We start from the raw sequence: 19,907 nt of genomic DNA, 5'->3' as shown, positions 1-19,907 counted from the left end.
TCACTGGGGCTCTCATCACAAATGCCTGTCATTTATCTCATGCTACACATAGCTGAGGCAGAGAATTTATTCCCAGCACCAAGAATCTCCTAGAAATTGGATAATCACCCCTTTGGTTCAATCCAATTTCATTTGATTGTCCCCTGGTTTAAGCCTCCTCTACGAATAAATATAACATTGATCTGGTGGTCGGTTTGTGTAATTGGCAATTGTTCTTCCCCTCTTCCAGATCATTTGTTTGTCTCACATGGTTTACAATGGTTGGATTTGTCAGAGGTATTCCCATTGGGCCTTCTAGATTTCTGCAGGCCATGATCTGATCCCCAGGGTTTCTTTATTTCCTCCCTTCTGCAATCTGTGAGTCACTGTATGTGTCTTAGCCATGGGCCAGCCTGCCATCTTTATTCCAAAATCGGAATGTGAGTTGCTGCCTTGCTTGCACCAGATTTTGTTAGGAGCAGGGAGACCTGTTTGCTTTCACTTGAAGCGAAGAGTTTTGAGTGTGACATTCCATAGTACGCATTAGCTATGGCCTTGACATTTCTTATATTTGATGGGTATTTGCTTATTTGCAGAGTATGACTCAGGAATGATTGCAGTATTGTAACTGTATTACTTATGTAGAGATGTGTGTGTGTGTGTCTATGTAATTTAACACTGTAAATATCAGCATAGGGTGTGAGCTGTTCCGTGGCTTTCATTTTGATGAATACATAACTGAACGAATGAATGAATGATGTTGCACTGTTAGATTTTTCTCTTTAGTATGTAGCTAGTAACTTCACATTTCCATTGTCTTCCCAACAGTCGGCCCATCCTCTCTGATGGCAAAAAGCAGTAATGCATTTGGTGCAGGGTTTGGGGCCATTCCAGCTCTAGGGACCATTGTTGACTGGTCTTAGGCCTATTGCCCCAGCATTAGATACCCAAAGGGGCACACTGGTTTAGGTACCACTGAGAGGAAGAGTGCGGAAAAACCTTGACAGAACTATACATCAACATGTAACAAAACATGTAACATGTACATCAAGGTGTATTTTACTTCAGAGCTCTTACAGCATGCAGAATATGCATCTTACAATGCGGGCAATATGGTGAGTTGGTTCAGAGTGAAGCTCAGAACTTTTGTTTGGTAGTTTGGGGAAGAGACACCCCCCCTTCTCAAGTACAAGCGAGGAAGTAGCGTTCTGGCCACCAACATCCTATGACTCTGAGGAGGGCTGCCCCAGATGTGGCCAGTTGAAAAGAAACTGGGTTCTAGGAGCTCCTGGGTGGCTCAGGTGGTTAAGCATCTGACTTTGGCTCAGGTCACAATCTCACAGTCCGTGGGTTCCAGCCCCTCATCAGACTCTGTGCTGACAGCTCAGAGCCTGGAGCCTGCTTTGGATTCTGTGTCTCCGTCTCTCTCTGCTCTTCCCCTGCTCACGCTCTGTTTCTCTTTCTCAAAAATGAATAAACATTAAGAAAGAAGGAAAGAAAGAAAGAAAGAAAGAAAGAAGGAAGGAAACTGGGTTCCTGACACTGTCCTGTCTTGGCAGTGAGTTCTGCACTTGTGTGTATTAGGACATTTTCTTTATTATTGAAGCCAGTTCCAGTTGGTTTGTTTTTTAATTTGGAACCTAAAGCATCCTGTGTCAAGTATGACTTTTAATAAAGGATACTGAGCTCAAGAGGACGGACCATACACTGGGCAGCAATTAGAATCATAAAGAAAGAAACCCAAAGTGTAACAGTGTAAGATGTGAAAGAAAGAATGACCTGTACATGGAGCAAAATATCCCTTCTGTGTCCTCACTTTTGCCTCGATTCTCTGATCACACCTGGCTCCTGCTCTTGAGTCCACTTGCAGGCCTTTTCATTGGAATTCCAGAGGAGTTTTCCAGGGAAAGTACATAAAAAAATAAATGGGAATTATCCAGTTTGGGAGAAAAACAACCCCAAAACAAAAGAAGTAACAGAGAAGCAGGATAGCAAGCGGTTGAAAGCTTAGGGCTAGCGTTAGGTCCTGATTTCAAATCATGACTCTGTTGCTCACTCCTGAGCCACCTCACTGGCTCCTCCTTGTCTTCTCTCATCTGCCAAATGGGTCCAACCCTTGGCACTGTTAAAAGAATTAAACAAGGTTGATGCATGTAAAGATGTTAATGAATGCCTTACAGATGCTAATTTTTAATACTGGCAAAACTTAGAAATCATTTTCAATTATATACAGTATCCAAAAGAGATTGTAATCCAGTGGCCTTAGCCTCATGAGTATGTAAGAATAAATAAAGACAACTCTTCAGCCAGTAATAGCTGCTAGGCCTCAAGATAGATAATAGACCAGTAAGGTTCTTCATTGTCTAGATTCAGTAAAGTCCTCTCTGGAGTCATCGCAGCACAATCTTTGGAACAGAAGGCTTGACTTTGCCTCCCTCTCCCATGGGCTCATGTCTTTGGGGTTCTTCTGTTCTTTCAGGTGCAGACTTCAGTAGCTTTATTTTTGCCTGGTTGTCCAGTAACCTCCACTTCAGTGCCTCTTTTCTTTTGTTTTTTTGTTCTTTTTTAATGTTTGTTTATTTTGAGGGAGAGAGCAAGAGTGTGAGCGGGGGAGGGGCAGAGAGAGAGGGAGACACAGAATCTGAAGCAGGCTCCGGGCTCCGAGCTGTCAGCACAGAGCCTGAGGAGGGGCTCGAATTCACAAACCACCAGATCCGAGGTTGATGCTTAATGGACTGAGCCACCCAAGCACCTCTCAGTGCCCTCTTTCTAATTCATACTTACTCTATCCATTTCCTCCCTTTGTTGAAAGAAACAACTTCTGCGTTCCCATCCATTGCTATGAATAAAGAAATCATTGTTCAAAAACATTGGGTTTTGTGTAAATGTATTTTAAGATGTGATGTTTCAAAGAAAAGGATTGTGGTCTGAATCACAGACTAGAGCTGTCTAATTTTGTGGGTATTGCTTAAGAAGGAGGTCAGGTTTGGGGCGCCTGGGTGGCTCAGTTGGTTATGTGTCCAACTTCTGCTCAGGGTCACGATCTTGCGGTTCGTGGGTTCTGACCCCACGTCGGGCTCTGTGCTGACATCTTGGAGGCTGAAGCCTGCTTCAGATTCTGTGTCTCCCTTCTCTCTGCCCCTCCCCTACTCACTCTCTGTCTCTCAAAAATGAATAAACATTAAAAAAAAACCACTAAGGTATCTTAATAGTAGATACTAAAAAAAAAAAGCCAGTTTTAAGTCCGTCTCCAGGTATGGGTGTACCTAGGGCTTTGCTGCTGAAAGTGTTGACCTTGATGTAGCCAGGACATCACACGGGAGCCTGTTAGAAATACAAAATCCCAGCACCCCTCCCCAACCTGCGAACCAGAATCCCTACATTCACGGGTACTTCAAATGACCTTGACACTGGAGGAACTCTGCTCTCAGAAGCATAGTGGATGAGGGTAGAGAACGGACTGTGAGGCTCATCTTCTGATTGGAAGAAGGCCTTTGTGTGACTTTATGCTAAGTGTTCATTCTTTGTTTCTGTCTTTTGTATTATTCTCCTTTGTCATGAAGAGAGAAAGCTACTCACTTATTAAGAAAGAAACTACATCAGAGACCAGCCGTGATAAGGGATGCCCTATAGCACTAGGGAATATGCAATCAAACATGGCTTCTGCCAGAGAAAGCTCAAAGGCTGTAAGGATGGCAGTTAATGAATTCCACTCAAGTCTTCAGGAGAATCAGGATTAGATCCAGCAGCAGTTGGCAATGCTAAAAGATTCCTCTGTACCCTAAGATAAAAGGGGCTCAGGGGAAACAGACCCTGGTCACAGCTCAAGGGGGGTGAGCACAAGGAGTCAGGTCCCGGGAGGGGCTGCGAGCTAGGAGTCAGGCTTGAACTAGAGATCTGGACCGAGTGGTTTCCACTGGACTCTGGTCAGCCCAGAGTTGAAGAGTTGGCAGAGAGAAAAGGTCAAAGTCAAGAGAGAGGGTTATGCAAGTGGCATAGGAAAGAGCAAAGAAAAAGATTGAAAGTCCAAAGCAATAATCAGAAACCAGAAGTGCCCTGGGAGTTGAAGAGGTAGGCAGAAAGGAAAATAGGAGATCTGGGACATCAGCCCTTTGGACACTTTGCTGTTGGTGAGTGCTGGACATTGAGATTTGCCAGGAATCTAAGGTTATTACGAAATGGGGGCTCCTAGCTGGAGCGAGGAGAGAGGGTCATGGAGGGAGACAGGTAGTGACCAGGAGCTGTTGACCCAGGCAGACTTCTGTGCTGTGGGCGGCTGGGCAGGAAGGATGAAGTCCACGAGGTCGAAGATGCTCAAGTGAGAAAGGTTCATGGAGGAGCCCTGGTTTCTCCACTATGCCAGGCCAAGGAGCAAAGAGTTCCTGAAGGATTGTTGGGGGCAGGAAAACAACGGAAGGGCAGCCCAGGTCAAAGAGGCGAGAGGAGTGAGGCAAACAAGGCTGTTGACTGGCATGCCGAGATCTGCCCGTTGGCTCTCTGTGCTCTTTCGTAGAGCCTGATGGGCACAGATGACCCTGAGCATAAATCACAGCACAAAGGAGGGCAGAGGCTTGCGAAGAATGCAAGGTACCTCAAACCAGTAATGTTTGTACTTCGGTTCAGTATTTCAGTTGCTAAAGTCTTAATCCAAGGAAAAGGATATCATTTTGAATATAGGACCAAGCATGCCATCAAGAAAATGTGCAGGCGTTGCAATCAGACACATGGGGGCTTTGGAAAATTATCTTTGGGCTTTCGTTTCTGTATCTATAAAATTGAGAAAATGCTACCTTCTCCGTAGGGCTCCTGGAAAGGTTTAACACATGTGGAACACCTAACATGGTAACACCAAACGCATAGCAGGGGGCTTGATGCAGCTGGGGAAGTGTGGGAAGGAGAAAGCATTCATGCTTGTCTGCCTGAGCCTTCTACCTGCTTTTGCTCATTATGGACGTTCCACTATTCTTTTTGTATTTGAGGGCTACTAATTTTTTGTTTTTGTTATTGTTTTGCATTTACTGCACGAAGAAGATGATAGTTCTATTTCTGGTAGGTACTGAAAGAGGACAAAAGTACTTCTTAGTTTAAAATAGAATTGACCGAGGGAGAGTTGAACTCTACCTAGAAGCTACACACAGCACAGCCCTAGGATAGACAGCTGCCATCTACTGCCTGCCTCCCTCCTGGTGGGCAGAGAACCTCAAGGAAAATAAGAGTCTTATAAGCGCTAACCCTGAAAGTCTAGGTCTGTAAAGGGAGGGCCAACATCTCAGCTTGTATCAAGCCAAAAGCTGCTATTTACTTGGTGAATTATGGAAAGGCCAGCTGCTTTCGAAGCTAGTGGGTGGGTATAGTTAGGTCACTACCCTTTCCAGACAGGACGTTGGCATTTTAACCGGGATCTTCAGAGAAAAATGCCACCATTCAAAGCAGTGACTCTTACACTAAGAAGTTTTGATGCTGTGGCAGATCCACTGGAGAAAAGTTGAGAGACAAGGAGACTTTAGGATATTTCTGTCCTTGGTGCTCCCAAACATTCTCTTTCCGGGTGAGCCTCTCTTCTTCCAAATTGATCCTAAACTTCCCTGATGTCGAGGTGGGGAATGGTTTCTTAAGCTGCTTCCTGGCCTTAGAGTATCTGAATAATGTATAGCTTATCACACTCACACACACACACACACACACACACACATTAAAGATAGATTCTCCATGAAAAAGTCAGCCAAAGAAGAAGGGCCTACTGGCCTTTTGATAGTGAAGACCACAGAGGATAAAAGTATTGCCTCTAAAAGATACTGTTTCTTTAAAGAAAAATCATGTAGCTCTGATGTGCTGGTGCTGTGTTTTCAAAACAAAACAAAACGCTTTAAAATACAAACACTGTTGATTACACACCATTCTCAGGTAAGCTGTGGCCTTGATCAATACATTGATTTTTGTTTAAAAGGAGAGGAAAACCTACTTTTTGGCAAGGGCGTCAATCTGGTTGACCCTTTAAATGTGTTAATTACACTTGTCAAAGCAATTGGGAAGACATAGCTTTTAAATATTAGATCAATTGATCAATTATAATGTGATTCCTCCGCTCACACACTCTGTTTTGTATCAAACAAGCCCTTGGCTGTTCAGAGAACAGAATTCATGCCAAACAAATTACCAGTGACTAGCCAATTTAAGAGATTAACCTTGCTTAAAAAGAGCCCCTGAATGGCTGTGATTCAGCGGTCTTCATTAGACTCAGTTCTTTCCTCCTTATTTGCCGTGACTCATCAGCTTTGATGGGACCAATTCTGTGATCATTTTCACTTTGTTTTGTCCTTTCTTGTAAATTGCATCAGATTTTTAAATTTTAATTTTCCATCACACAGGACCATATTTATGGTAGAAGGGCTTTTTCTTGTAAAACAAACGTATAAATTCTGGTTCACGGAAACATTGGAAACCGTACTACCTAGCAGGTGGTGTTTTTCTCATGTATAATGAGTAAAAAAATCTTAAGGCATTTAGATTGATAGATTTTGCTGCTGCTTCCTATTTAAAAAGTAGCTCAACAGTGGAAAATAAATGGAGCGAATGGCTGCATTTCTGTAAATTTGCTTTTCAGAATTACTCCAGCATGGTCCTGGGTCTCAGAAATGGAGTCTGTGTCCCAAGTGGAGTCCAGGGCATTGGCCAGCCCATGTGTTTTTATTCTCTGGTGTTCTGATGGGTACTCAGAACGATCTGATGTCATGGTGGCTTCACAGTGGTCCTTCCTCCTAAAAAAGCAAAACCAAAAACAAAAACACCTTTCCAAGGCTGACATCCCCTGTGATTCAAAAGGGATTGGTTATCTTTTTCAAAAGACTACAATATGTTACATGGTGTTAAGTAGAGGTGTGAGACTTACATCTAAGAATCCTGCAGCATATCTACTTTAGCAAGATTGACATATATGGGGCATTTTGCCCGTTTAAAAAAAAAAGACAAAACAAAATACATTTGGAATTGGAAACCAAAGAATATATGCTACCCATCTTTGAGGGGAAGAAAAAGAAATCCTTCTAGTAATTACTGCATGAGAAATCTAAACTGAATCACTGTATTAATGAAATGGTTATTATGAGCACTATAATTCAGTACTGGTAGGAAAATTGGAATCTTAATGAAGAGAATGTGTTTGTAGAGAATAAATTGTGCCCCACAAATACAAAAATTTATTTTGAAGCAATTATAAAATTAGGGGACAAAACAAAAGAACATCTTTAAGATTTTAAATTTTTTCCAGCTTCATTGAGATATAATTGACAAAAGTTGTATATATTTAAGGTGTACAAAATGTTTTGATATGTGTACATTTTGAAACTATTACAACAATCAAGCCAATTAGTATATGCATCATCTCACATACTTGTGTGTGTGTGTGTGTGTGGTAAGAACACTTGAAATTTGCTACTAGAGAAGATCTTAAGGGGCATCTGGGTTGCTCTTTGGGTTGGGCTTCTGACTCTTGATTTAGGCTCAAGTCATGATCTCACAGTTTGTGAGTTCGAGGCCCATGTTGGGCTCTGCACCGACAGTGAGGAGCCTACTTGGGATTCTCTCTCTCTCAAATGTACAGTACAGTGTTGTTACCTATAGTCAGCTTGCTGTATATCGGATCTCCAGAACTTATTCATCCCGCCTAACTGAAACTTTATACCCTTGGTCTAACATCTCTCCATTTCTCCCAGCCCCTGGTAGTTACCATTCTACTCTCTGCTTTTATGAGTTCAACCTTTTAAGACTCTGCATATAAGCGAGATCATGCAGTATTTGCCTTTCTGTGTCTGGTTTATTTCACTTAGCATACTGTCCCCCACGTTCATCCATGTTGTCACAAGTGGCAGGATTTCTTTCTTTTTTGAGGCTGAGTAATATTCCACTGTGTGTGTGTGGGGGGGGGGGGGGGGTGTGCGCGCGCGCATGGTACATTTCCTTTATCCATTCATCCATTGATAAGCACTTAGGTTGTTTCCATATTTTGGCATCTTAAAGATCTGAATTCACATCCAAGTGAGTGGTTTTTGTTGAAATCTGGCATATATGTAACTGTAGTATTCCTGGTCTTCTCTCCGTACCACCACTCTCCACTCTAACAACTTACCCTGGGATACATCCCTCTTTATTCCCGTAGTACCTTGTTCTCTGTAGCACTAAGCACTTTTGTAATTACCACTGTCTCCGAAAATTAATTATGGTGAACTATATCAACACCAGGAAGTGGGATTCACTGGGGGCCATCTTAGAGTCTATCTGCTACAGGATCTAATCCTTAGTAGCATTTTATTTATTTATTTTTGAAATCTTTTTTTATTTATTTTGAGACAGAAAGTGTGAGTGGGGGAGGGGCAGAGAGAGAGGGAGAGAGAATCCCAAGCAGGCCAGCACTGTTGGCCCAGAGCCCGACACAGGGCTCCCTCTCATGAAATGTGAGATCACGACCTGAGCCAAAATCAAGAGTCGGATGCTTAACTGACTGAACCACCCAGACACTGCCTTAATAACATTTTAAAACAAGGTCCGATGTTTCAGACATAAACACTCTGAAGTTAGGATTCCATAAACTAATTATCACGTAAAACAAGGAGCCAGCCTTTTACTGTTGCCTGTAAAGATTCCATGCCTTTGAATCTATTTTATCTTTTTCTGGAAGCAGACTTATATGATAAGATGCCTCAATAAAAGACACGTAGGTGCACACTAGAGCAGAGTTTCTAACTTTGTACCTCTATTCCAACAACAGACAGGGATTTAAATTTAGACCCTAATTGTAGTTGAATAGACTTTTAAAGTCAAGTTTAAGGATAGTGATTGCTTCTAAAACTCCCACCCATCTTACATCCACTTGAATCTGAAGTGTTTCTTCTGTGCTTTGAACAGTAAGAAAAATGATTTCCTTTAAATTTTAGTCATTTGCCTTAGTCCCCTGAAAACATTTCATAATTTGCTCCTCCAAACCAAAGAGCAGACAGCCCTGTCTTTGACATTGATAAAGCATGTGTTTCAGTTGAGATCCATTATGAGAGTGCACAAGAGTTGATTTTAGGTTTCCTTGCCCTAATTGCAAAGAGTGGCAATTGAAATCATATTGAAGTTTTACCGCAAGTGCACTCACATCCAGATCACAGGGAACTGTTGTATTTTTATATCTAGACTACTATCCAGTGATTTAGAAGATAGATATACTCTAATTTTATTCAGTGTGTTCTTTCTGAGTGCTATAATAGGCTTTTGTTTGCATGCGGGCACCTAATTAAGAGAGGGGGGAAAAATCCCTTGTTAAAATCAGCTGGGAATAATCAGAATGATCATTCTGTGGCTCATAAATATTACATGAGCAATATGGGTGCATCAGTAACATTTAACTGTTTTCCAATTCCACTTAAAACTTTTTGTTCTGAAAGTCTCCAAGCCCAGGAGAAGATTGGTGCTTTAAATTCTTAATCTCAAGAAGAGCTCATGGGATTTCTATTTGCAGCAGTTTGGTTTATTTATACACTTTCAAGGATTACAAAAACCAACATGTTATTGCTGTGGCCACGTGTTTGGTTTCTCAGGCTGGGAATCTAGTGTGGCTTACGCTGAGTCCCAAGGGTGAGGTGCCTACATTTCCTGAGCTATTTCACCACCCATGTCTCATGCCTTAATATTTTGACTGCCCTTTTTTGTTTTGTTTGAATTCTACTGCCTTTCGAGAACTTGGAGAAATGGGACACGATTATATAAATCTTCCAAAAAAATTAGATCACAGTTGTCATTCAAAAATTTTAGCTATAATTCCAGAAAAGAGATGCAAAGAGAGAAATAGATGGTAAAGAAATTTACTTACAGAGGGAGGAAGACTTAAGCCCCACCTGAGTTCTCTTTACTGTCCATTTTTTGCCCCCACCTTCTAACACGGTGGCCTCCTTGTGCCCTCAGAAGGCCCTCCAAATGATTACCTGTCAGGGAGCTGCCTCCTCTTGGTAGAGGGCAAGGGGGTAGAGGTAGCTCTCCAGGGTGAGGAAGGGTCTTGAGCACCCTCTGGAGGTTCAAGTGCACAACCAACAGATACTGTGTTCCAACGTAATCAATGATTTGTGACTTCTGTTGCCATTTTTTGGTTTTTGTTTTTTTGCAAATGTTACAATTCATCCATTTAAAAATAGGATTTTAGGGGCTCCTGGGTGGCTCATTCGGTTAATGTCTGACTTTGGCTTGGGCCAGGATCTCGTGGTTCGTGAGTTCAAGCCCCACGCTGGACTCTCTGTTGTCATCTGGGAGCCTGCTTTGGATCCTCTGTCTCCCCTTCCTCTGCCCCTCCCCCACTTGTGTGCATGCACGTGCACCTGCACACACACACTCTCAAAAATAAATAAGAATAGGATTTTGTTCCAACCATACTTGAAGTTTTTGTTTTCCCAAGAATGTTTTAACCAAAAGGAATAATGTTATTTCTTTGTCTTCTCTTTCCAAAATACTGGATTTTTAAAGTGTATTTATTTATTTGGGTGGGGTGGGGAGAGAAGGAGGGGCAGAGAGAAAGGGAGAGAGAGAATCCCAAGCAGGCTCCACACTGTCAGCACAGAGCCTGACACAGGGCTCGATCCCACAAACCGTGAGATCATGACCTGAGCCAAAATCAAGAGTTGGACCCTTAACTGCTTGAGCCACCCCGGTGTTCCCAAAAGCCTGGATTTTTCAGGTAGCAGTTACATTGGGTACCTGCAATGGATATAGCTCTATACTAAGCATCATGGACAGTAAACAAATGGAGAAGACGTGGGTACCATGCCTAGGTTGTAACCAAATCAGGGGTTATGAGTGAGTGTTCTAATTATGTGTCTAGACAGGGATTTCTCAGCCTTGGCACTATGGATAATTCTATGCATTGTGGGATATTTTCCAGCCTCCCTGGTCTCCACCCACTGGCTGTCAGTTACACCCCCTCCCCTCACCCCTCACCCTGTGCCTCTGAGTTGTGATAACCAAAAAATGTCTATAAACATTGACAATTGCCCCAGTTGCAAACCACTGGTCTTAGAAAACTATAGGGAATGGAGATGAGGAGTACAAAAATAGAAACAAAAATAAACATTCATTTTAAAATAGTATGTTCTATAGATTACTGTGTCGAACTTGAGCTAGAGACATGCCTCGTACAAGTCAGTGATGTAATATGAGAATTTTCATAAAAACAAAGTTTTTGGATGTTCTTAAAAGTTATTTTTCATTTTAACACTTTTTGTGGTGCAGTGATTGCAAGGGCTACAGTGAGTCTAAGGGAATATAGTCGGTTTTTTGCCCTTTACATTTTCAAGTAGATATTTGTAAATCAGGCTGAGAGCAAAGAATGATGATGTACTGAGTCCTTGTTTGAGAATATTATTCATGTGTCAATTTTTCTTCAGTGAAACAAGAACAAAAGCTCTTGACTGGAGTCCAATTCTGCTAATTATTTTGTGACAAACAGGTTTCCTGTTTTGTTTTGTTTTGTTTTGTTTTTCCAAAGAGTGATTTATGTGCTAATAGCAACTGCACAAGAATAAACAACAAAATCTGAGGCAATGAATTTAAGATTATTGGTGTTTGCAAGCGAGGCCTATCTTCATGTAGACTGGCAGTTCTTAACTGGTGATTTTGCTCCCCCAACCCCCCTCCCCCCCAAACATTTGAGAATGTCTGGGAATTTTTTTTTTTAAGTAGGCTTCATGCCCAGCTCAGAGCCCAACCTGGGGCTTGAACTCAAGACCCTAAGATCAAGACCTGAGCTGAGATCAAGAGTGAGATGCTTAACTGACTGAACCACACAGGTGCCTCAGGATTTTTAATTTTCATAACTGAGTAAAAGGATGCTATTGACATCTAGCGGGTGGGAACCAGGGATTCCGCTAAACAGTACACACGGCGAAGAATTCTCCAGCCCCAAACTTCAATAGCGCCAAAGTTGAGAAACCCTGGCATATACATATGAGGAAGGAGGGTTTCAGAAACACATAAGGAGACTTGAGCCTCAGAAAAGTTATTTATTTGCAGAAATTCCTCCCCTGTTGACCTAGGGGAGTTCATTCCTTTGAGTCTAGCATAGACTTCTCATTCCCTTCTTTTAAAAGGCAGATTCGGGGCGCCTGGGTGGCGCAGTCGGTTAAGCGTCCGACTTCAGCCAGGTCACGATCTCGCGGTCCGTGAGTTCGAGCCCCACGTCGGGCTCTGGGCTGATGGCTCGGAGCCTGGAGCCTGTTTCCGATTCTGTGTCTCCCTCTCTCTCTGCCCTTCCCCCGTTCATGCTCTGTCTCTCTCTGTCCCAAAAGTAAATAAAAAACGTTGAAAAAAAAAATTTAAAAAAAAATAAAAGGCAGATTGTCCTGGGAGAGATAAACTATGGAGTTACTAAAACACAGTCAGAACCCTCCAGATGGTTTGTTCTTAGGGTAAGAAAACTGCAGGATAGAGCAAGTACAGCTGCTTTGGGGAGTGCATTTTGGGGGTGGGGAGAAGTCTTTGAAATGAGGGAGAAGCTGCTGACTGGGTCTGCGGAGTCTGTGTGGTTCAACTCTAGCCTCGCTTCATTTCCTTACAGTTGGTTGTTTTCAGGAGCGTTCTTTTCTTTTAAGTTTTTACTTAGTTATTTTGAGAGAGAGACCGAGAGAGTGAGCAAGGGAGGGGCAGAGAGAGAGAGAATCCTGAGAAGGCTTTGCACTGTCAGTGCAGAGCCCGACGCGGGGCTCGAAACCAGGAACTGTGAGATCATGACCTGAGCTGAAACCAAGAGTCAGTTGCTCAACCGACTGAGCCACCCAGGCAGAGTCAGTCGCTCAACGGACTGAGCTACCCAGGCGCCCCTTTTCAGGAGCATTATTAACGTTTATGAACACACCGAATGGCAAGCTCTTCGTTCAGGGGCGTGTGTGTTGGGGTTGTATTTTAGATTAAATCTAAATGACGATTCCTGTAAAATGAACGTCCCATACTTTCTAATTCTTCAGCTAATGAGTGATAATGGAGCCTACTCACCCCAATAACTCAACTACTCCAAACTTTACATTTTGCTCATAGACTTCTAGAAGACATCAATTCTGTTGGAAGCTCTCAGCTTAGTCCTTCATTCTAGCTCTGTGCCTATGCTCTCTCTTTTCACTGTTGCATATTTAATCCCACATGTCTGCTCTGAAGGAGGCCTAGGATAATTTGAAATACTGGTAACACTTTAAAAAGCCCTTTTTCCCCAGTCCCTTTTCCACCCAGGGCTCCAAAATACTTGGAAAATACTTGCAACCGCTCTCCTTTTTCTCTCAGAACAGCTTGAATCCGTGGTCCTTGGACCATTTCTTTTCCTCCCAGATTATGCGTTCTGTGTACTGAAATGTTTCTGATTTTTAAATTGTAGTTATTTATAATGAGAGGTGGGTTTAATTAAGAGTTTAGCCGAAACTTTCAAAAGTGATCTGAAGATCAAAGACAGTCACACTACAGTGTCATACTTGGGGGCACAGCTTGCCCTACAATTTGGGTTTCCTGACATCTGGTTTTTCACAGTGGCATACTGTAGCACTTCATATTTTTTCAGTCACAGATCAGCTGGAAGAGGTCCCAGGGAAATTTAATTTTGTCATTCCATCTTTCCCACTCTTGCTTGGGTCCTGCTATCTTTATTTTCGCAGGTTTCCCATTTTAGTTGCCAATGAGCTGTAAATAGAGTTGAATATTCAACATTTCAGCCTTCTTCTCCCACCAACAGGCACAAGGGAAGACTCTACTTTCCTTGGAAAACACTCCTTAAAATTGAAAGATTGAAAATTGAAGATAATGAATTTTCTGATGCTCTTTCATCAGTTAGGTTTTTAGGCATGCAGTTATTTAAAATATTAAGAGAAACTTACTTAAATTGTTAAAATCTCACTGTTAATGTCACCATAATTATTCATGTTGTCCTTCTTGATCATTTGAAGACTTTCACCCGACAGGTATATCAGCCCCTCCCTATATTTGGCATCTGTCGTAGCCGGGACCACTGTGGATTTGGACTAAAAGCGTGGGCAAAATCATCTACTTCCATAGTTGGTATCAGATTGCATTGGAATATCTAAGACTCCAACTCTTAGGTTCATTAAATGTGAGTGAGATATTAGAGTCCGGAAGTGATCTTCAATCAAATTGTACCTTGGTAGACATGGGAAGGCTAATTTTCAGGATCTTGGGGCAATGTTGCTTTACAATTCTGCTGTTGAGTTCTATTTCATAATCAACAATAGGACTTTATACCTGGCACATTTGGGGGGAAATCTTAAGGTTTTATTTAGATAGCTTCCCCATTTATAAAAAGAAAAAAAAAAAAAGGGAGAAGACAGTGTCCGTAGAAAATGCCGTTCCATTAGCACACTGCCTCTTTGATAAATTATGGAAGTTGCTATCTTTCTGTCAGATGACAAAGGGGAAAATTAAGAAAATACATTTAAATATTTGTTTCTGGTAAAGTGGAAAACTATAAATAGCGCGCTTTAGCAGAAGATTCCTTCCTCAATGCCCTTTCGGCCCTTCCTCACTGCATTGGCAAAGGAAATAAATAAGAATTGACAGTCACATTCCCAGAGTGGTGGCAGTTAGGTTAAGAAAATTCTCTGGGTAAGACATGATTGCGTCTTTAGGAAATGCATCTATAGTGCTCTGCTTCCATCTTCTTAGTCTGTAATAGATAGAAATATTTAAAATATATGCAGCAAATAGAAGGAAATTCCTTCAAGGGAAAACAGTAATGCTTCCTTTTATATATTTATTTGTTGTTGTTATAAATTGTAAAGCCCTTGAGGCCGTAGGTGATGGCTTGTTCATCTTTTTTCAGCCGTTATGTATCAGTGCCTGGGACATAGTAGGTGATTAATCCATACATATTGAACAAATGAAAGCCTATTTTGGGGTATCAAACTAACATCCATTGCCTTTTGTGTCCAGCCATTCTGCAAAGAACTTTGATGGGAAAGCCAGAGAATGGAGTAAACTTTGATGTAGTTCTGGCTTTCGAGGAGATTTCAAGGTAGTTTGGAAGATGAGATATATACATATGCATACATACAAAGTCAGCTTGTAACTAGATGCTCCTGTGATATAGACTAAAAATGTCATAGGAGTGGTACAGTCCTTGCAGCTCTAAGAAGTCTTGGAAGGGTGATTACTACATGAAAGAAAGGTGGCTTAAAAAGAAGCTTTGTAGATGGGCTGAAAAGAAGGAAATAATATTCTAAATGGGGTTCAGGGAGAGAGGTTCTTCTGTCTGATCAAAGATATAGCATAAAGAATTACTCTGGGATGCAAATGGGGAAGAGATTAAACTACTTGGTGGTTTTTGGAAACAAGGCAGAATTTGAATCTGAAATACTTTGCAACAGGAAACCCTGCAAATTGTGAGAGGAGATATGACGTCAAGGTGGTGTTTGAGAAGAATTGTTGAGACATAGACTTCAGGATGGATTATAACTGAGCAAAACCAGAGTCGAGAATATTGGTTAGGAGGCTGTTCTAGTAATCTAATTCTAAGGAAGGATTACAAGAATATCTCATTGGTGTTTTGGATTTGGAAGAAGGGGTATAAGGTTAGATGGGAGGTAAAAATTGTTCTCATATTTCCTAACATGCATGTATTAGTCAGCTATTGCTACAGTAATGCTGTGTAACAAATCACTCCCAAACTAGTAGTTTATAACAACGAGCATTTTCTTTTCTTGCTCATAAGTCTTTGGGTTGGCTAAAGTGATTCTTTTTTAGGCTGCAACTTGGTGGGGCTTGGTTCCAGGTTTTGGAATCCATGGATCAGGCTTTGAACTCCAGGCTTCACATCTGCAGCATGGGTGTTATTGTGGGGCTCAGGCTGAAGTGACAGAAGCTACCTAGAATATGCTCTCCTTGTGGTCATCACAGGAGGGCAAAGTATACTTAAAGGTACTATTAAGAGTTACATTCCTTTGGTCAAAGTCAGTCACATGACAAAGCCCAAGTCAATGGGACAGGGATGTATATACTCTACCTCAAGTAGAAGGAAAGTTAAGTAAATATTTTCTGAGCAATAACCCAAACTTTTAAAACTGATGTGTTTTTTTTGAAATGCATCTGGACATCATTCAAGTGGCTCCTTACTTGAGTATATGTCCAGCTTCTCAGTGAATAGAGTTCTTCACGATCTGCTCACATTCCCATCCCAGTTCTGCTATGTTCCCACCTCTGTCTTTCACTCTGATCATACCGAGCTATTTGCAGTTCACCATGAAATCTCACGCCTTCTTTTCACACATTGTTCCTTTTTGCCTGGAATGCTCCCCTTCTCCTTTGAATCTTTTCATTCTCAGGCTAAGTGTTGTCTTCTCTCAACGACCCTCCCCACCCCCAAAGGCTGTGATTGATGCCACTTTTCTTTATTCCCTGAAACTTTATGCATTACTCTGTCATAATACCTATCCTGGATGTTGGGCATGTGACTTGTTTTTCTATATCTCCCTTGCATGTGTTGACTGAATAAGGCTAGGATAATGGGGGAGTCTTTCGAAGGAGTTGAAAACTTGGGAAGGTTTTCTTGGCTTTGTTTTTGTGTTTTGTTTTTGTTTTTGCTGTTGTGTGGGTAGATGAAGGTTAAGAAAATGAAGTGTTCCCTTTGGGCCTTTTTAGCTTTGAGGTGAGGGTGGGATATCCAAGTGGCTCTCCATAGCCAAAAGTCTGGGACTGGAGCAAAGGTGAAAGAGAAGTCCAGAATAGGAAATCCAATTTGGCAACCATCTGCAGTAAAACTTGTAGTGAAATCTTGACTATGATAGTATAGTCTTTTCTGCCTAATTGTCATCTAAAATCCTGTTTTTGGAAGTTCTGCCATAAAAGGGGATTTTTCAAAACCTTTTTTTTTTTTTTCTGGCAGTCAACCCCTAAATCATGCCTAAATAAATCATAGGAAATGTGTGATTGTTCATGCTTGGAGGAAAAATGATTGTTTCAACTTAACATATCCTACCTCCAAAACTTTTATTTCTAAACAGCTTACATCAGGAACAGCTGCATAGTTACTTAAAAGAACTAGTTGACTAAGTGCTTTTCAGTTTGTATGGGATGATGTTTTTCCTTTGCTTAATAAAAAAAAATCTGCTTTGGTTTTTTAAAGCAGGAGTAGCTCAGGGTTGCTATGTAAATGGGCTGTTAGTCTTTGCATAATTTCATAGGTCTATGGGACACACAGTAAATAACAGTTGGTCATCTGACTGCTGGTGTATATGGATCTCATCTAGAAAGCCCTTCCACGTGCTACTTCCCGGAGAGGCCTTGGGAGATGGTCACCTATGGAGCTACCCCACCTACCTCCTCACTTTATCCTGGGTGCCCACATCCTGCCTATACTCACGTCCACGAGGCTCTCTTGACGGTCGCCATATTTGTCCATGACCTGCCACTCGATCCAAAAGCAATAAAGACATCACTATAAAGATCAAAATGGAAGAGGTCAATTTGCAACTTCTCAATGATAAATGTCTTAAAGAAACTTGAGGAAGAAAGAGATCCAGAAATGGCCCAACCCCACGAATTAACATAGAGTTTTAATAATGAAACACTAACATTAGCAATTAAATCAGAAAACCTCCAAGTTAAATAATTTTTTTTTTTTTTAGCAACTCTGACAAAAGTTCGTCCATTAAGACAAATAACATTGGGTATGTTGCAGTGATTCCCTCAAGATGTCGTTAAAACATGTTTGAAACTTGACGGGGGAAGTTACAGAAGTTACACATTCAGCACGACAAGATGAATTGGCTCACGCAAAGTGACGTGAGCACCTGGAACAGTCACTCGGGAACTAGGTCTGCATCTCCCACTGCTCATCACATCAGAGACTCTCAAAAGACAGAAAGCAAGTCTGAATGGGAGATTACAGAAAAACAGGCAGAGGAAGCAATTAGCAAATGGAGTGCTTCAGCTCCCCCAGCTGAAAACCTCTTCTTCAAATGATTATGAGCATCTGTGCATGCTGTTGATGGCTGCGTCTGTCTTTGGAGCCCATCAGCGATATTCAAAAAGGGGTAAAGATGAGCCTTTCCTCGTCAACACACCAAGCACATCCTGAAAAGATGCTCTGTGCTTTGAATTCTCTTCTACTCTTTGAGGAAAAGCATTCAACTTAGAAATACGTTAAAAGCCCGTGTTTGAGAATTAAGCCTAAAGTGAAAAAATGATAGACCTTCTCAGATTTATTATTTTTTAATTACACAGAATCATGTATTTCAATGATAGTTTTAAAAACTCACTTTTCTGCATCTTACCTCCTTGACTTTTTCTGCCATCTCAGTTCCACCCTCTCTTTGCTCTTACCACGTTATATCTTTTCTGTAGGTTTTGATACAAGCTTGGATTATTTTTACCCAGTTAATTTGGCATAGAGTAGGGCTCTGAAAATATCTGTGAGGATTTTGACTTACGTGGAGGTAAGGTGCTACCTAAGCCAAAGAAACATAAGCCAAAGAAAACAGCTCTTATTTTATTTATTTTTAAGATTTTATTTAAGTCCAAGTTAGTTAACATGTAGTATAATAGTGGTTTTCTACTTGATACGATTTGTAACTCATTGGATGCATCTTAAAAACTGACATAAATCCATTTTTAATCTTGGTTTATCTTGCCCAGTGTGAACGTTCGTGCATTTAGCTGCTGGAATCTAAACGTGCTTGAATGTTAGGTGCTACTCTAGACCCTCCTGGTGGGTTATGTATTGCATGGTATATGCATTGCTCACCTTTCTAAAATCGGAAGAAAGAGGATGAGTTGAGGTATGCATATGACCCTAAGAGTTCCAGGTAGAGGCTGGCAGATCTCTCCACGTGCACACCATTCCCTGGCCCAGTACCTATACTTAGTGGGCATTTGCATCAGTTAAGGTTGGCTGCGCTAGCTGCTGTAATAAAGACTGAGAGACAACCACATCCGTTATATGATTCCTAATATTCTTTTAAGGTGCACCACCTGGAATTGAACTGAGTTGAAAGTGCAAGGAGTTTCAGTTAGTTGCCTTTTCCTATGATTTACTTGACAATCACACGAGTGTAATTGAAAATAGAGGAAGGTGATAGATGATAGAGAGTTTACATTAAGAAAGAAGGGACGATATGAATGACCATCTATTTGTCAGTTATTTTATGAGTGTGGACAAATATTGATTTAAGGGAGCGATGTTGCCGTACCATGTACTCCAGCCCCGAGTGCCAGAGACACAAAGAAACTGACGTTATTAAAAAACAAACAAAGCAATCAAGTTATTGAAGAGGAGGGTGAAAGTTATCCCATCTAGTACACTCACAACACCAATTTTCACTTTGGAATTTTTCCTCTGAGAGGCTTGTTGGAATGACTTGACCTGCAACTCTGATGCATTTTTATCTTTGTAATGAAATGAGACTTTTGGAATTTTTCCCTGTACGTGAATCCTTCAGAATTGCCATTGAATTAATCCTCCCTCCCCCCTCACTTTTTTCCTGAAGACTATTGGTTTTGAATAAAGCTTGACGTCCCTTAATTAACAGACTAGGACCAATGCCTAGGCTTTTAGAAAAAACGATCTAGAGTGGGCCATGAATGTATTGTCTGTGTGTAACCAGAATCTAGGAAGTAAATAATCATAACCGTGGTTCTCACTCATCCCAGGGGCCAGCAGAGCATCCATAGACACACAAAGCTCTGTGTTAAACACAGGATTAGGCGGCTCCTCAGAGGCTCATTCTCATAATGCTGGAAAGGAAGATTCAAAATGTGACCACAGAGCATTGGACTTTCTTCTCCGTGCATTCTGTAGAGCATTTATTACCTAAATTCTGGACAATGAAGGATGTGTTTTAATTAACTTTCTGTGTCTCTAGTGAGTTCTTGGACCCCTCACTCCGGTTTATGTGCCCGGAATGATATACAGGAGT

The 19,907-nt window shown here is 41.4% G+C and overlaps 1 protein-coding gene across 6 annotated transcripts in view; it reads left to right on the top strand.

Annotated features, from left to right (window-relative positions):
* The window catches only part of FRMPD4 (FERM and PDZ domain containing 4), an 843,299-nt gene that overhangs the window by 157,844 nt on the left and 665,548 nt on the right, over nucleotides 1-19,907 (top strand). Inside the window, exon 1 of one of the 6 annotated variants that reach the window (XM_053891839.1) lies at nucleotides 3,834-4,109. The exons of the other annotated variants lie outside the window; for them this stretch is intronic. The gene's annotated coding sequence lies outside the window, so the exon portion shown is untranslated. Of the gene's footprint in view, nucleotides 1-3,833; nucleotides 4,110-19,907 lie in introns of those variants that run through there. 6 annotated transcript variants of the gene reach the window in all.

Source organism: Panthera pardus, unplaced genomic scaffold, assembly GCF_024362965.1.
Source record: "Panthera pardus isolate Hobbes unplaced genomic scaffold, ASM2436296v1 HiC_scaffold_27, whole genome shotgun sequence".
In the NCBI taxonomy this organism is placed as follows: domain Eukaryota; kingdom Metazoa; phylum Chordata; class Mammalia; order Carnivora; family Felidae; genus Panthera; species Panthera pardus.
This window is presented reverse-complemented; position numbering and strand designations above follow the sequence as displayed.